The 15892-nt window shown below is 38.4% G+C and overlaps 2 protein-coding genes across 5 annotated transcripts in view; both read right to left on the bottom strand.

Annotated features, from left to right (window-relative positions):
• Positions 1-15795, bottom strand: part of MBD5 (methyl-CpG binding domain protein 5) — a 105843-nt gene extending 90048 nt beyond the window's left edge. For all 4 annotated transcript variants that reach the window (XM_081928420.1, XM_081928419.1, XM_081928418.1 and 1 more), the window contains exon 1: positions 15231-15795. The gene's annotated coding sequence lies outside the window, so the exon portion shown is untranslated. The remainder of the gene's footprint in view (positions 1-15230) is intronic.
• The window catches only part of KIF5C (kinesin family member 5C), a 316620-nt gene that overhangs the window by 244405 nt on the left and 56323 nt on the right, over positions 1-15892 (bottom strand). The window lies entirely within an intron of this gene.

Genomic DNA, 15892 nt, shown 5'->3' with positions numbered 1-15892 from the left:
CGTGGGCGATCTTAAAATGCTGGCGGGCGTCAGCGAAGGCTTAGCTGCCGCCCGCCAGCATTTTAAAAGCCCCCGGGACTGTCCCGGGAAGGCAGGCGGGGGGGGGAAGCAAAGACTTTTGCCCCCGCCAGCCTTCAGAAGAGGTCGGGGGACAGACTGTCCCCAGACCTGGTCTGAAGGCGGTTCGGTTTCCATAGGAACGCATTAATTGATTTTTAATGCATTCCTATGGGAAACCGTGCTTCGCAAGACGAAAAACTCGCAAGACGAAAAGACTTGCGGAACGAATTAATTTCGTCTTGCGAGGCACCACTGTAACTGGGGTATATGTGCTTCTCAAAACAATGGATATCAACATTCAATATTATTAAATCCTCAGTACTACACCAATGTTTAAGGTTGATCAAACAAATATATTATTTAAGACAATCAAATATGCAGACGTTTGTGGAAAAATGACAAACTGCAGTTTAGATTTTTTTCTAGCAATGTCTACGCACGCTTTTTTAATAACAAGGATGAAAAGCTGAAAATGAAAACTGCAGCTAAACTATTATGTTCATTTTTCACAGAGTCTAGTCCTTTCCCTGCCCACCTGCCTAATATTCTTAAGAGTGTCTCTTCTCTAGTCTTCAGAGAGTAGCTGGAAGAGGGGAGGCAGAAAAAGGTCCTCCTTTCCTTCCACTCTGCAGTTTTAATCTGAAATCTTAGGCGCAGTACTACGCCCAGAGCTCAGAAACTGCTTGCACTAATGAAATTCCTTGTCACAAAATGTGCCTAAAACAATGGGGGTTTCGAGCACTGTCCATGTTTATCTACCTGCAGCAGTTTTGCTTTCAGCCAACTTATACTGTACTACGATGTATTCCAGCAATTATGTGGCATTCTGAAACAGAATGGCCTATTTGCACATAATTTTAAACTACAGTTAAGTTTATGTGCCTAAACCATGGGCTAGTATGCTCTCCCTGATGCAAATAAAGAGCTTCTCCTTTCATATTTTTTTTAAAAAAGATTTTGCATGATATCTGAACTGCAAACTGTGGTTACTTTTAAACTATGCGTCATTTAAAACAAGCCAGGAGCATTAACCACAGTTGAGCTGGCTTGATTCAAACAACATAGTTAACACTTACCACAGCTTACCCTGGTTGAGATATAAAAAAACAAAGTGCAGTTAGCTGGGTGGGGAGGAAGGCTAATACACTTGTCATCCTATACACACCTACTCAAAAGTAAGCTTATCTAGACAGGTAGATGCATACATGTTTTAATTTCTTTTAACCTTTGCTGCTGCTCTTAATTAAAAATTAATTACTTGTTTTCAACTGTTTTTATTGATTTTAATATTTACAGTGAACACTGTAAATAGAAGTTTTGTTACAAACAAGTGGTATACAAATTTTGTTAAATAAAGCAAGCCCCATTGTGTTAAATTGACCTTTCTCATAGAGAATAGAGGATACAGCCGTAATTCTTATATAGAGAACACTCTCAATGTCTTGGTCCAAAATAAAAGAAACCTCTAATAATCAGTACAAATAACTGCCAAGGAGTTTTAATTGTAGTTAAGTAAAGAACGTGCTAAAAAATAAAGAAAAAAGTTTCATAAATTTGTGGAAGAAGTTATAGCTTTTGTAGAATTGTTCTACCATTATCATTTTTATAATTACTGGCATGAATATTTTTTCCTATTTCATAAGCTAAATACTGCAGCTCTAATTGAGGTCTGAATGTTATAAACAGTTAGATGTCTGGCTTTGCCCTGCATTTTAATATAGAGCAGAACAGACATTGGAAGTATAAACAGAACTTTTAACTAGATTATAATTTCTAATATGGCCAAGAAATCCTTCAGCAATAACACTTCTAGCACAAAATCTGGAAAGGAATACTTTGAAAGAGAGCATACTAATATAAATGACTAACCTTTGCTAAAATAACATTTTGATCCAATTTCATGTTTCTGAAGGACAAGTTTTAAAACAAAGGTTATTTTCAATGAATGCAGAAAAATGGTGGCTTGAACAAAAAACCTCTGAAAGTAAATATAAAACTTTTCTTTAAAAACAAATGAAGAAACATTGGATGGTAATCAGAGAAACTCGTGAGCATCTGATGGAGTTTCTGCCCATGAATGGACGCAATAAATACTTCTGGCTTTAAGCCACTTTCTCACATTGAACATCCCTCTAGAGGCACTGGGCAAATCCAGCTTTTTGGCAGAAAGCCAGGTCTTTATTTAGCCCCCACTTCACATCATATATGACATCAGGTGTAGTAAACGTTGCAAAAACAGCCTTGCAGGTCAAATTAGGATCACAGCTCTAGATGGTTGTTCAGGAGCCAATTTGTGCTCTGTGAGAGGGTGCGGTTAAAATGTGGGCCTGAAAATTCAGAGTGTACACAGGAACACCACATGCAGCCCCAGGGACCTTCTGTTAGAACAAATACTTTTAAAATGTGTTTCTAACTAGTACCCAGTACTAAATTAAATATCTGAATATTTCCACAAGTACACACAAGAGCCAGCACACGTTAAATGCACAACCACAGCCAGTAGTGCAAACAGCTTGTAAAAGACACTGCTCATGGGATGTGGCTTGATTTTTATTTATTTTTTGTGCACAAGTTTCATGAATAAAGCAGCTTTCAATGGGAAGTATTCCTTTCATGCTCAATTAAAAAATGTAGTTCACAACTTCATGGTAAATATTTAACACTAAAAATTGGCAACTGTATAGTGTATTGCATGGGTTCCGTTTGTATTTGACTGTCACAATATTCTTGGAATCAATGAACGCATGTGAACTGTCTTTTAATGTTCAGGAGGAAGGAGTTAGGACACAAACATACTGAGAAACACAATCCTATGTGTGTCAACAAAGAAGTAAGTCCCATTGAGCTCAAGTGTAAATAGAATTACTATGGAGGCAGTCATCAAGCCAGTAATATATATGAAGTCCCTTTTGTTTGTGTGCCACTTAAGGCTACATACATTCCACTTACAATTCAACAATACCTTTTTACCAAACTCCAAACAATACCTTTTTACCAAACTCCAAACTTATGAGCAAGAAAAATTCCTATTTGTTGACATTTTGATATTTTATGAATTCATCAGAAAAGCTTGTGTATCCAGCTCTACTGTTTATAAGATAAGCAGTTTAAATTTAAGCAGAAATTCATAAATCATTGGCCAAGAAAGGTCAGTTAAGTATGAACACCTAATCCACAAAATATTACAAACCTAACACAGTCTCAGACTCCCTGTTAGAATGGCAATATTCTTCCCCATCACTCCAAAAGAGAAAAATAGCAGACATTGGGGAAGGAGAAGACAAGATATAGTCTTCTGACTTACAGCTCTAGTTTCTAATCAGGGAGTCATGTTACCAGGTCTCTATTTTTTACTTCCAATCAAAATGTTGTCGAAAGGCATGTACAGTGGTACCTCGGGTTACATACGCTTCAGGTTACATATGCTTCAGGTTACAGACTCCGCTAATCCAGACATAGTACCTCGGGTTAAGAACTTTGCTTCAGGATGAGAACGGAAATCATGCAGTGGGCGACGCAGGAGGCCCTGTTAGCTAATGTGGTGCTTCAGGTTAAGAACAGTTTCAGGTTAAGAATGGACCTCCGGAACGAATTAAGTTCTTAACCCAAGGTACCACTGTACAAAGAACTTAGAAGCTGGTGTCAACTGAGAAGAAAAGAAAGCTTCATAGCTTTTTCCATTCATTATTAAGTCTCTAACCTCTTGCCTTCCTAATTTCTTTTTTTAAAAATGCTATTTTCATACAAATAACTCACAGCATCATGGGGAGGGGGCAACAGCAAAACTTTAAAGACTACCTTTGCACAACATCCCCCTACACCCATTCGTCTAAAATTTGGCAGGCTACATTCATTCAAGCAAGGGATACTGTGCTTGCCTGCTAATGTCTTCCAATTCTGTCAAAAAGTAAAAAATGCCACAGCAATTTCTCCATTTCATTTCTCCATCTAAATGGCTTGGATTTTCTGAAGCAAGGCTGTGCTTTGGATGCAAGGTGAAGTGGGTCACCCCCCCCCAAATAGTCTGTCAAATCAATCCACTTCTGAAGCAGGGTCCAAACTAAATATTGCCATCAGTGTAATAATAATAATAATTTTATTATTTAATTAAAAAATGCCACTCTGGGCAGCTTCCAGTCATAACCAGTTGGGGGCCTTTTCTCCCTCAACTGTCACCTAGTAGTGGCCGTTCCAAGAAGTTTCCTTAGTAGGAGAGATGAGAAGCAGGGCTCATTCCACTGGGCATCTCCTGTCCTTGAAATATTTCCAGCTGGTCATTATAAGGACTGCTATTTACCTTTTAACAACTGGCACCTGAATTTGCCTTTGTCCACTCTATTCCATGTTCCATTCTCCTTGTGTACTTAGATTATAAGCCTGTGGGCAGGAGCCGTTTTGTTTTAATTGACTGTATGTAAGCTGCTCTGAGAGTCTTTTTAGCTAAAGATACATACAACCAATGCTTGCAATACAGAAGTATTGGACCTCACTGGCAACAATGAAGTTACTTATTTGTGTGCAAAAGTTACTTTTTAATTTAAATGTAAATTCAAGTAAGGCTGTCATATGTCCAGATTTTCCCAGTGCTTTGTCCTGGATCTTAGGCACAATTTTGGGGTCCTCCTAAAAAAATGCCAACAACATTTGGGGTGTTCTGGTTTTTACTTTTTTAAATATGGCAACCCTAGTTCGAGCATATACACTTAATCTAGTGTATCTCCATTGATTTCAATGGGTCTTTTCTACTATGAATTAGTCAGAAGCACCCTTTTTCCCACTCTATTATCCTTGTCCCTGTTCTCTAAATTACTAGTCCATTATTATTTGATAAAGATGTGTGACAAAATTAATGCACCTAAATTCTACCAATGCATCCATTTTATCTAGCAAGAGCATTTGCACAGCTTGTTGACAGCTGCTCTGCTTTTGCCACCTGGGATTGTTTTTCACTTCTTAAGAATAAAAGGAAAACTCTCAATCTGAAGTTGCAATTTTACTCCAAGCCAAATTAGCTTTATTCAGATAGCTGCGTCAGTAAAAATGTAAGTGGTTTTAAAATGCAGTTTGAGGAGGTATTTGATATGGTAGTTTTCAAAAATCTCAGACAGATTAATTACAATTCATATCAATGGCATGGTGATTTAAAACTTCGGAACTTCTAAGTTTGTTATACATTAGAAAAGTCGGAATACATGTACCTAACTTATTTAAGTTAGGGCAACATCCAATAGAGTTACCAGGGAGCTTCCATTATTGAAATGATATGTACTCGTTAGAAGAGGTTCTTCTGCAAGAGGAATATTATTTTGTTCACAAAGCAATGGTGTTGGACACCATACATTATCCCGCACATAAAACTTCCCTCTTCCCCTCTGATTATTCATTACCACAGGGTCAGACTGAACAGACAGAGAGCAGGAGTAATGAAAAGTTCTCACAAGGGAGGGATAAAAAATGTGGGGTTCCATAAGCATCTGTATTCAGACTTGCGCTTGTTAACTTGTTGTTAAAATTATCTGGAGTTAGGGATGAGCAGTGACTTTTTCTGATAACATGACCTATCCTGGTAGTTAAAGCAAAAAACTTCACAAGAATCTCTCCAAGATGGGTGAATGGGCAGTAAAATGACAAATATGGTCCAAGTGTTAAATATTGCACGTTGCGACAAAAAACCCCAAATGTATATACTGAGCTTGAAGTGGCAAATAAAAAGAGAGACTTTAGGATTGTGATGCACAACTAAATTAAAACATCCACCTAGTGTGAAAACAGAAAATTCCATATTAGAGATCATTAGGAAAGGTATCAAAAATAAAGCTACCTATATCATAATGTATTTCTGATAACAGCATCTCAAATAGGATATTGTAGACTTGGTCAATATGCAGGAGAAGGAAACAAAAATATTCAAGGAGCTGTGGACACTCCTATGAGGAAAGGTTTCAACACTAGAGGCTTTTTAGTTTTGAAAAAAGGTGAACGGGGTGGGAACACACACATGTCAGAGGTGTATAAAACAATGCATGGTGTGCAAAAAGTTGATTATTTTTCTCCTTTCATAATATTAGAACCCAAGTCATACAATAAATGGAGGGATATTCAAGAACGACAAAAGGAAGTATATCTTCAGACAGTGCATAGTTAACAAACCATGGAATGTACTACCACAAGATGCAGCAATGGACAATGTGGACGAGCAAAGCCAAGAGAGATGAGTTTTCAGGAGTGCTATAAACAATCTATTTAAAAGCCCATTGGAAGTCCAAGGGGAGATTTAACCTATCTACATAGACACTTGCAGGTGTGCTTGGAAGATGAGCTTGGCATCTTTCAAGCACACTTGCAGATGCCTATGTGTTTGTGCATGCAGCCTTGTCATGCATCATGTCTTTGTGCTGTTTTAAAGGTTTCCATGTTACAGCTACGCACTGAAAGAACACAGAGGCTTTAAATTTTTAACAAAATACCGTAAAATAATGTAGTTACTTATCTGCAAGTGTTAACACAGCTACTATAACCCAAGGTACTGTGACACTCACATGACCATATTCTATAGCAATCAAAGCGCTCTTCAGGCAAGCAGATTTATTTCCCAGACACAAAATATTCTGATTTGAATGCTGGGAAAATGTGATATCACTGCAGCATTCCTGCAACAAAAGTGCTACACTGAAGGAATCCTTATTAATCCATTGCACAGAATCCATATATACTGCACATTTATGATTTGCAAAATTATACTGAGGAAATGTCAAAAGATTCTAGGCTTAGGCTGGGTGTGCCTGCATTCTAGGAGCACTAACCACCTGGGAGGATCCCCATGGAACTCAACAGAGCTCGATTTTTCCCTATCAGCCATGCCTCTGCCAGGGGTGGGGAAATGCTCAGTCTGCACCCACCTCCCATATGCCCACCTAACCAGCCCTCTTTAACCAATGTAGCACCAAGCAGAATGGGAGGACTGAAGGAAGACATCCAGTTGAAATACTTGTGTACTTGCCTGTGCACAGGTGGTTAGAGAAGCTAAATGACAACCTACTGGGTTCTAACAAGTTACTCAACACACCAGGTGATGTGTTCCCTGAAACAGGGAATTGGTAGCAATAGCTGGCTACCTTAGTTTAAAGTGGGCATAAGCAAACTCGGCCTGCCAGATGTTTTGGGACTACAATTCCCATCATCCCTGACAACTGCTCTTGTTAGCTAGGAATGATGGGAGTTGTAGTCCCAAAATGAGTGGAGGGCAGAGTTTGCCTATGCCTGTTTTAAAGTGTATATTTTAATAGGACTTTCTGAATCGTATACCACAAATTCCATACAAATTTACTTTACCAACCATCACCAGGACTAACATCGAAGCAACTCCCAAGCAAATTAATGCCACAATCTTGTATTTGTCTATATAGGGCCAGTGAGCGAAGCCAGCCAACAAACATTCATTAACAACTGTTGAATTTAAAAGTGACAATAGTTTATACTTTGCAAGTTCTAATATTTCAAATGAGTACTTATTTGGAAATATATCTGGTGAAATGAATCAAAACACACAACTATTTGGAAGTTTGTGATGTTATTTTTAAGTTGTAAACTTTTGTATGTAACATGCATACCATAGTCTCTCACTTAACAAAATATATTGATGCCATGCTTCTTCAAATAAATCCCATTTTCCGTTGATAAACTGTAAATGAGCAAAGGGTTTGGTGGCAGATTAAGTAAACAACAAAAATTTGACATGTTTTTAAAAGGGGCTCATATTTCAGGCTGTGGCTGCCCAGGAAAGATCTTGGGATTGTGAAAGATGGCTCTCTGCAGGGGGGAGGGGGGATTAACCCACAGTAATGTGGAAATGAAAATCACAGATTATGTGCAAGGAATTATTAGGAAAGAGATAGGCTATAATGCAGCAACTACATATTTATTTATGATGTTGCTATGCACTTTGCAATGCTGCTTAGTTCTGGTTGCCCCATTCTAAAAAGAATGTGGCAGAACTGAAAAAGAAACAGCATTGTAAAATGAAGGACTTGATGAGCCTACAAGAAAAGGCAAAAATATGTGAGGCTTTTTAGCTTACAAAATGACATTTCAGAGGTTTCATCACACATTGATTTTGTGACTGAAGTTTCTAAAAATTTAACTGCATGAAGCATGGCTAGATGAAGCAACTTTCCCTTTCTCCCCTAATAATACCACTACTAGCAGTTATCAAATTAAATATATTAGTAGTGAGCTGAGGAAGAACTGAAAGAAGTACCTATTTGCAAAGCACATAATTATTGCGAATTCACTATCAGAAAAATGATGGCACTTTTTCCAATAGCTCTTTAAAAAGAGTAAGAATCTCTTGTAATGATTTGGGGAGGGAGTGCTTTATTTGGGGAAGGACATGCTACACAACACTACTTAAAGGATCAGAGTGCACTCCTTCTAGATCCTTTTAGTGGTAAAAGAGCACTTCAATTTTTTGAGCTGGTCTCTTGCTTGTTTCATAAACTTTACTATGTTACCACGGATATCCTTCTGTAAATCCAAGAACAGGGTACATTCACATTCCTTGGCCCCCACCAGCTATTAGTATCCTGAACGCTGATATTTTTATGCAAGGATACGGTAAGTTTACCTTTCCCCTCTTTAGGCTTCACAGGTGTCCTGATTTTTATTTTGGACTATAGGATTAGACAAATACATGGAAGACAACCATTATAATATGCTAGTATAACCTGTGTATTGTAGAACCAGGATACTCCATTCCACCCAATTGATTCTTTCAAAAGGTTGGAACAATCAATATTCCATGCCTACTAACTGTGCTCAGTCCTTACTTTATTTTGGAGGGTTCCCCTTTAGGGTTTTACTCCTTTTTCTTCCTTAATTCTACAAACTTTGGGGGTTTCCCAGGCCTATTGACATTTTCCTCTTTTTTTCTGGGTACATAAGGATCCAGACTCAGAGAATGACTCAGAGAGTAGGTTTATATCTGATATAATGGTATGCCCATTATAGAATTATGGGAGTTCTATATTGATTATTGACTAGAGCAGGCATGGCCAAACTTGGCACTCCAGCTGTTTTGGGACTACAACTCCCATCATACCTAACTAACAGGACCAGTGGTCAGGGATGATGGGAATTGTAGTCCCAAAACAGCTGGAGGGCCAAGTTTGGCCATGCCTGCTCTAGAGTCTTTACTTGTCCTTCATCACCTCTCAAAATGGTTGCAAATTCTAGACTTCATCTAATTTGTTCCATAAACAGCTCAGAACCGCAGTACCTCAAGGACCACCTCTCTTCACCTGAGGACGTTATTTGTGTGTCTCCTCCATCAGAGGTCTGGAGCGTGGCAACACAAGAGCGGCATTTTCTGTGATGGCTCCCCTTTGTGGAATGTACTTCTTAGGGAGGGTTGCCTGGCACCTTCATTACATATCTTTAGGCACCAGGTGAAAACGTTCTCTATAACCAGCCCTTTGGTTGATTAAACATTCCATGGCCTTTTAAATATGTTTGTGGAAGGTGGGGTTATTGGTTTGTTTTTCTTTTTGTTCATTTTTCATTTTGTGCTTCCATTTCATATTTTTATGCTGTGAACCACCCTATAATCTTCAGATGGAGGGTGGTATACTAACTAACTAATTCCATTAACAATGACAATTTTCCATCTGTTTTCTATTCTCACTTTCAAGAGATGTTAAATGGCAGAGAGAGTACTAGAAAAATTAAGGGAAAATGGGGTTCCTAGCTTTTTTCAATATGCTGGAGAGCACTGAAGAAACTTCTATGATTTCATAATCTACCTTGCTCATTTGGTATATTTAAATAACATTCTTCATTTCACTTTGTACTATTATCTTTTCCTTAGCTTTAGCAAGCCACGATTCAGAAAAATAAATGCTTCAGTGAAACAGAACAAGGAAGATGTCATGGCACTTGCTGCGCTAGAATTCTAGAGAACCAGAGTTGCAAGGCCAGAAAAGCCACAACTATTACCTCCATAGGCTCTTAGAATGGGGGGGGGGGGAGGCATACAAAAGCTCTAAGGTTGCAGAGTTTGAGCTTCTGTTCCTCTAGCTCAGATATCTTGTGAAGACCCTTGCGAGCTGATGGTTCTCTGAGAAGGCAAAGAGATCCATACTTAGTATGCCTAATTACTGAATGATGCAATAATAGATTGCAGTAGAGCCTGACTACTCTGCTGGATACAGGTTGCTTTCAGGGATAGTAGCCACTTAATCTGTGTCCATCAATGGGCTCTCTGAAGAGTAGCCACAGCACCACTGAAGACATCCAAGAACATCTGTGAAAACCAAAATAAGTACCCTGAACCTCATCACAATCTTGGTAATTAAAACAGATTAAAACTGAAGCTTGGTAATTAAAACAGATTAAAACTGAAGAGAACACACATAATTTTGAACCTGGAATGTCACCATAGTGCCCAAAGTTCAGTGTGCTCTAGGAAACATATCCACATATACAATCTACCCTTGTGAGGCAATTGGAAAAGGTTTGGTGTGCAGCCTTCCAGAAGAAAAGAACGTTAGAAGCCATGTGTCAAATTTAATGCCATTCTGCATCGAAGACTGATATAGCCAAAGGAGCTCTTTAGAATATTGGGGTGGGGATTAATAGCCCGAAAACACAAGAGCTACTAAGGTTGCTAACACTAAAGACCTGACAAGTTGAGAAAAAGAGTTATAGAAATATTCAACACAGATACTGTTGTAGGCAAAGTGGATCTTCTGGAGCACGGTAATATCAAAATAAGAAAGTACAGCTATAGAAGGTTGATTCTGGTTAGGAAATCCCTGGTCCTGAATACTACAAGGGGTACTTGACAGTGAATAAGAATAAAATCAAAATATGAGATTGAGGAGACAGTGCTGCTTGCATTTTGCATCCTAGCTAAGGCAGGACAGAATGGGGATAGGAAGCCCTCTTCTCAGGTAAGTATTAACTTTCTGGTTCCTAGTTTCCATGAAGGAGACATCCAGAAAAAGCTTAGGTGTACCTAAATGTTTCAGCATTTATTCCAATAGCTAGAGAATGCCCATCCAGCACTATATAAAAATAAAATTTAAAGGATAAATGTTATATTTAACAAAGTTTTGAAAAGTAAGTCATACTTGATGTAATGATTGATCGACACTGTCAGCTGATGCAAACAACTATTTCTATGTTTTTAAAAAAGGAAAAAAAAGCAGTGATCATGCTCAAGGAGTGCAACTACACAAAGGAAACTGACAAGGTTTACTGCTAATAATTGCTCCTAATCAGACTGCAGCCTTGGTGAAGGATTCCTGAAAGTTTATAACAAAAAGATCAACTGGAGATCAAGTGAATGTATCAATAATATGGCTATACATGAGACTTCACAACAGTGGCAGTAGAAACATTGGTGTTGTTCAAGCGATCCTATCAAACGTCTTGGGGGAAGAACCATAGTTCAGTGGTAGAGCATCTAATTCGCGTGCTCATGGTCCAAGATTTAAACCCCAGCATCTCCAGATAGAGCTGTCTGAAACCCTGGACAATGTGGGCAATACTGAGCTATACGGGACAATGGTCTTACTCTGTAGAAGCCAGCTTCCTGTGTTCTTTAACAATACCAGATGAGTGGGCTATAAATAATAAATTATTATTATTATTATTTATTATTATACTGTTTCCTAAAGGCTACTAGCAAGATTTCATAGTATGACTGACAAAATAATGTTGAAACTATCATAGAGTATAATCTAGGGGAACAACTAAGCAGCCAAAAAACCCCTAATAAGCTTTAGAAACTCTAAGCACTCAAGGCGCTTGAACTTTAAAGTGGCACTGGAGAATTTAGCTACACAATGCCTATCAGGACGGACCTCTCCTCACTGGATTGGCCAAGAATTTTTTTTTTTCACAAGCAAAATAGCTTTGGCCCACTCTCAATGTTTGCTGCAGTTGCACGAACAACAGGTGGAATAAACCACCAGCAAAACCAGTGCAAATACCAGTGTTTAAAGAACAAGGCTGAGCTGGTTCATAGCTTTATAACTGACATTTAAAAGCTGAAACATTATTTTTACAACACATAACCTAGAATGTGCGTACAGAATGTGCATATAATCCGAACAGCAAGTTCCTATCCATGTTTATTGAAACTTACAAATGTAAATGGATCTTACTTCTGAGTAAATATATATAGGATTCAACTGATCAAGTATTTGGACGAGATGGGAGAGATACTTTGATTCAACTGGCCCTAGACTTTACCATAGCTTTCCCAGCTGTAAGAAATCTTAGTATAGATGCATTTTAAGAATTACAGATACTATTTTCAAAATATGTTTCCTACGAAGTCCTATTCATGACAAATTAATCTGTGTTGTATGGTTTAAGGACTATCACCAAAGTGATCTCCAATAAACATTTTAAAGGCCTTATGAAGATGTGTTAATGAGGAGTTCCTTAAGAAATTTTAACGATAAAACCAGGCAGATTTTCCTGTGCTACTTTAGATTGTTACCAAGTTCACTCTGTTCATGCCCCCAATATGTTTTCTTCAAAAGGTCTTGAACAAGCCAATTTCTTCCCCAAACAGATGTATAATACACAAATGTATAATAGCTTATATTGTTTCCCAGCTCTACCTGAATATGCCAGGGATTGAACCTATAAACCTTTTCATGCAATGAATGTGCTGTGTAACTGAGTTATGGTCCCTATATATACTCACTTTCTTGCCTCTACACATACTCCAGTTCTAAGACTCAGATTCAAGGATCCGCCTACAAAAAACGTTCTCTCTATATATTTTACTATCTCAAAGAAACATATAGCTAAATTAAATTAAATTAGTACTAGTTTGTTTTTTGGTGGGTTTTGTGATTGGGTTTAATTTGAAGATTATTTTATATCTGAAATAAAAATAATGAATAGTAAGTTTTGAAATTAGTAATGGTTGGGCTTGGCAAAGGCCTAGGCATATGCTGAAGTCTACTATTTAGTTTTCCTAACAGCGCAAATAATGTTCAATATGTATAATTGTTTGTAAAAGTCTATGAAAGCCTGATTCTATGAGTGTTTACTTCAGAGTAGGTTTTGCAACACTCAATGAGGCCAATTTTCATGTATACATACACAGAATTTGAGAATCAGGTTCTGATCATAAATCTATTCACTTTGAATGAAGTCTAATGAAAAAAAGTTCCTGTGTATTCAAAGTATGCTTAGAACTGAAAGTGTTATGATCAGTTCACTGAAGGGATTCAGATTACTGCACTAAAAACATACATTAATGAATAAATAATCAAAGCTGTATCATATTATTTATCAACACTTACAATTATTCCATCAGTAAATAAATGAAAATAATTCCATATTTATGTTAATAATGTTCCACAGTCCAATTTGGATACCAACAAAACTTAAGTCAGAGCAGTACCTGAAGTTAAATTGAACCAAACTCAGGTTTCTCTATGCGTATTTTGTACCATAACAGAAAAAAGCACAACAATTAAAACTCATAGGCTGTCCCAGAACTAACTTAAAGTGCCCAGCTTTTAATAAGACTAAAATTGTGTTTAAAAAACCCAGTATCTACATAAATGGATCACTACTTCACATGTATCCATATAAAATACTTTCCCCCCTCTTCAACAGAAAGTTATCTTGCTTAGCACTCTGAATACTGAAGGCAAGCTGTCCTTCAGAGGTACAGCTGAAGCTTTTCCACTGACTTTCCACATTTGTTTTTCACCAGACATCTGACCTGATCAAAAGTACAAGTTTTATGTTGCCATTAAGATTAGAAAAGGTACTTTTTGCCAACAAATCATGTTATCAGAGAATGTATTCAGAAGGCCAGAATCACTTGCTGACTTCAAATAGTAGAGAAGCATCACATATCAAGCTGCATGTTACTTTGGTCAGACTCCCTGGGCCTATTGAAATGCATAGGCCATCTGTGCACATTTCACAGTTCAAACACACATTGCAGCTTTAGTAAATATCCTCCTACTTTAAACTATTTCAGAATAAAAACACAAAGACAATAACTCCACAACAGAACTGCCAAAGCTGTACCAAATGTGACTTGCAATAATCACCATATTTTCCAAGCATCTATTCCACTTTTGCAAAGTACTAAATAGAATTTAAACTGGGCAAATTGCACCCTTACAGCAAAGTTTTACTCCAGATCAATGGGATTTATAAATAAGTAAATATATATAGGATTGGCTTTAATTTTTATGATCAGGTAAAATGGAAAGTTTGATTCTTAAGTCCTTAATAAAAACAAATGAGAGGTCTCAGCAGAAACAGGTGACACTGAAAATGGCATTAACAATATTTACTTCATGTAATGTTATTCAAACCTGCATCATTTCATGGATCACAAACATGCTAAATAGATGTGTTAGTTATTATTATAAGCAAGTATAAAACCCTTTGCAAAGTCAGGATTTCAAAAGTGACATAACCTAAACAAATTAACTACACACAATCAGGTGCTTCTATTTCATACTGCCAATCTTAAATACAAAAAAATCAAATACTATGTAGACACTTCAGGGAAAAGCCTTTTCCAAGTCTCCCTTTGAGTCAACATCTGTCTCTCTACATAGCAGAAAGTTCCCAAGACCACTACCAACAGTAAGTAGTTATATATCTATATTTAGATATAGATATCCCCACATATACTATATAAGAACAGCAGATTGGAAGACTTTTGTATATGCCCAGAAGCAAAGCATCAACGTGGAACAAAAAAACCCCAAAGCAATAAAACAAAAATCAATGACACTTGATTACGTAGGAAGAAATAAATAAACACTAGACAAGAGCATGGAATTTGGCATTTTCCTTTACCCAACAAGTGAGCAAATTATAATATACAAATATCCTCTACAGTACTGGCCAAGATCAGAACACAATGCTGATACCTTTCACTCTGCATCTCTCTCAAAAAAAAGCCAACCCAAGCAAACCCCCAAACCCAAATATAACCACCACTTTACCAACCAGGAAACAATCAAACCGCTTCTTATAGTCAAAAGTAAAAAGAGAGAGAGAGAGAAACAACCCCCCTCCCACCAGCAATCCAGATCTGCTTGCCTCAGAGTGAAATTGTGGAGCAGGAGCAGGCATTGCTCGCCTTACCTCCTTCTCCCATACCCAGATAGGCTTACCTTAGCTGCCCCCCACTTTTATTTCCTTTCCTGGAGCAGTGGAGAGAGAGACACACACAAAGGGTAATAAAGGGGGAGGAGGGGAGAGCAGGGGGATGAGGGGGGGGGGCGGAGAGCTGGCTTCTGCTGCTGCTCCTGCTGTGTGTGTGGTGAGGTGGCTCCAGCCAGGGCCAAAAAGCAGCAGCAGCAGCAATAGTAGTAAGAGGAGGAGAGGGGGGACTGTGTTGCTAAGAGGCTTTAGCTCTCTTCTCGCTCTCTCCTCTGACGGCCGAAGCGGGGGAAGAAACTCTCCTTCTCTCACTGTCTCTCTCTGGGATCCTCTAGCTAGGCTGCGGGTGGGGGAGAAACTCAAATCTCCTCAGGCCGAGCCCTCCCCGCAAACCAATTCAAGGTGGAATTAGTGCTCTGTCCCTTTAACAATATAAATAAAAGGTTCCCCAATCTCCCCCCCTTCCCTCTCTTCTTCATCATCAGCTGCTGCCGCTGCTGCTGAGGCTCTGGTTCTGGCTGAGAGAAAGATGGGAGGCTGTCACTGCGCATGCGCCCCAAGGGAGCTTGCTGGGTTGAAGGAGGGGGGGAGGGAAAAAAGGTTGCCTCCCACAATGCCGCGCGCCGCAAGCGAACCCGGAAAAGGATTCCGCGAAGGTGGGAGGAGAAAAGGG

The sequence above is a fragment of the Podarcis melisellensis genome (assembly GCF_964234715.1).
Source record: "Podarcis melisellensis genome assembly, chromosome: 1".
In the NCBI taxonomy this organism is placed as follows: Eukaryota; Metazoa; Chordata; class Lepidosauria; order Squamata; family Lacertidae; genus Podarcis; species Podarcis melisellensis.
This window is presented reverse-complemented; position numbering and strand designations above follow the sequence as displayed.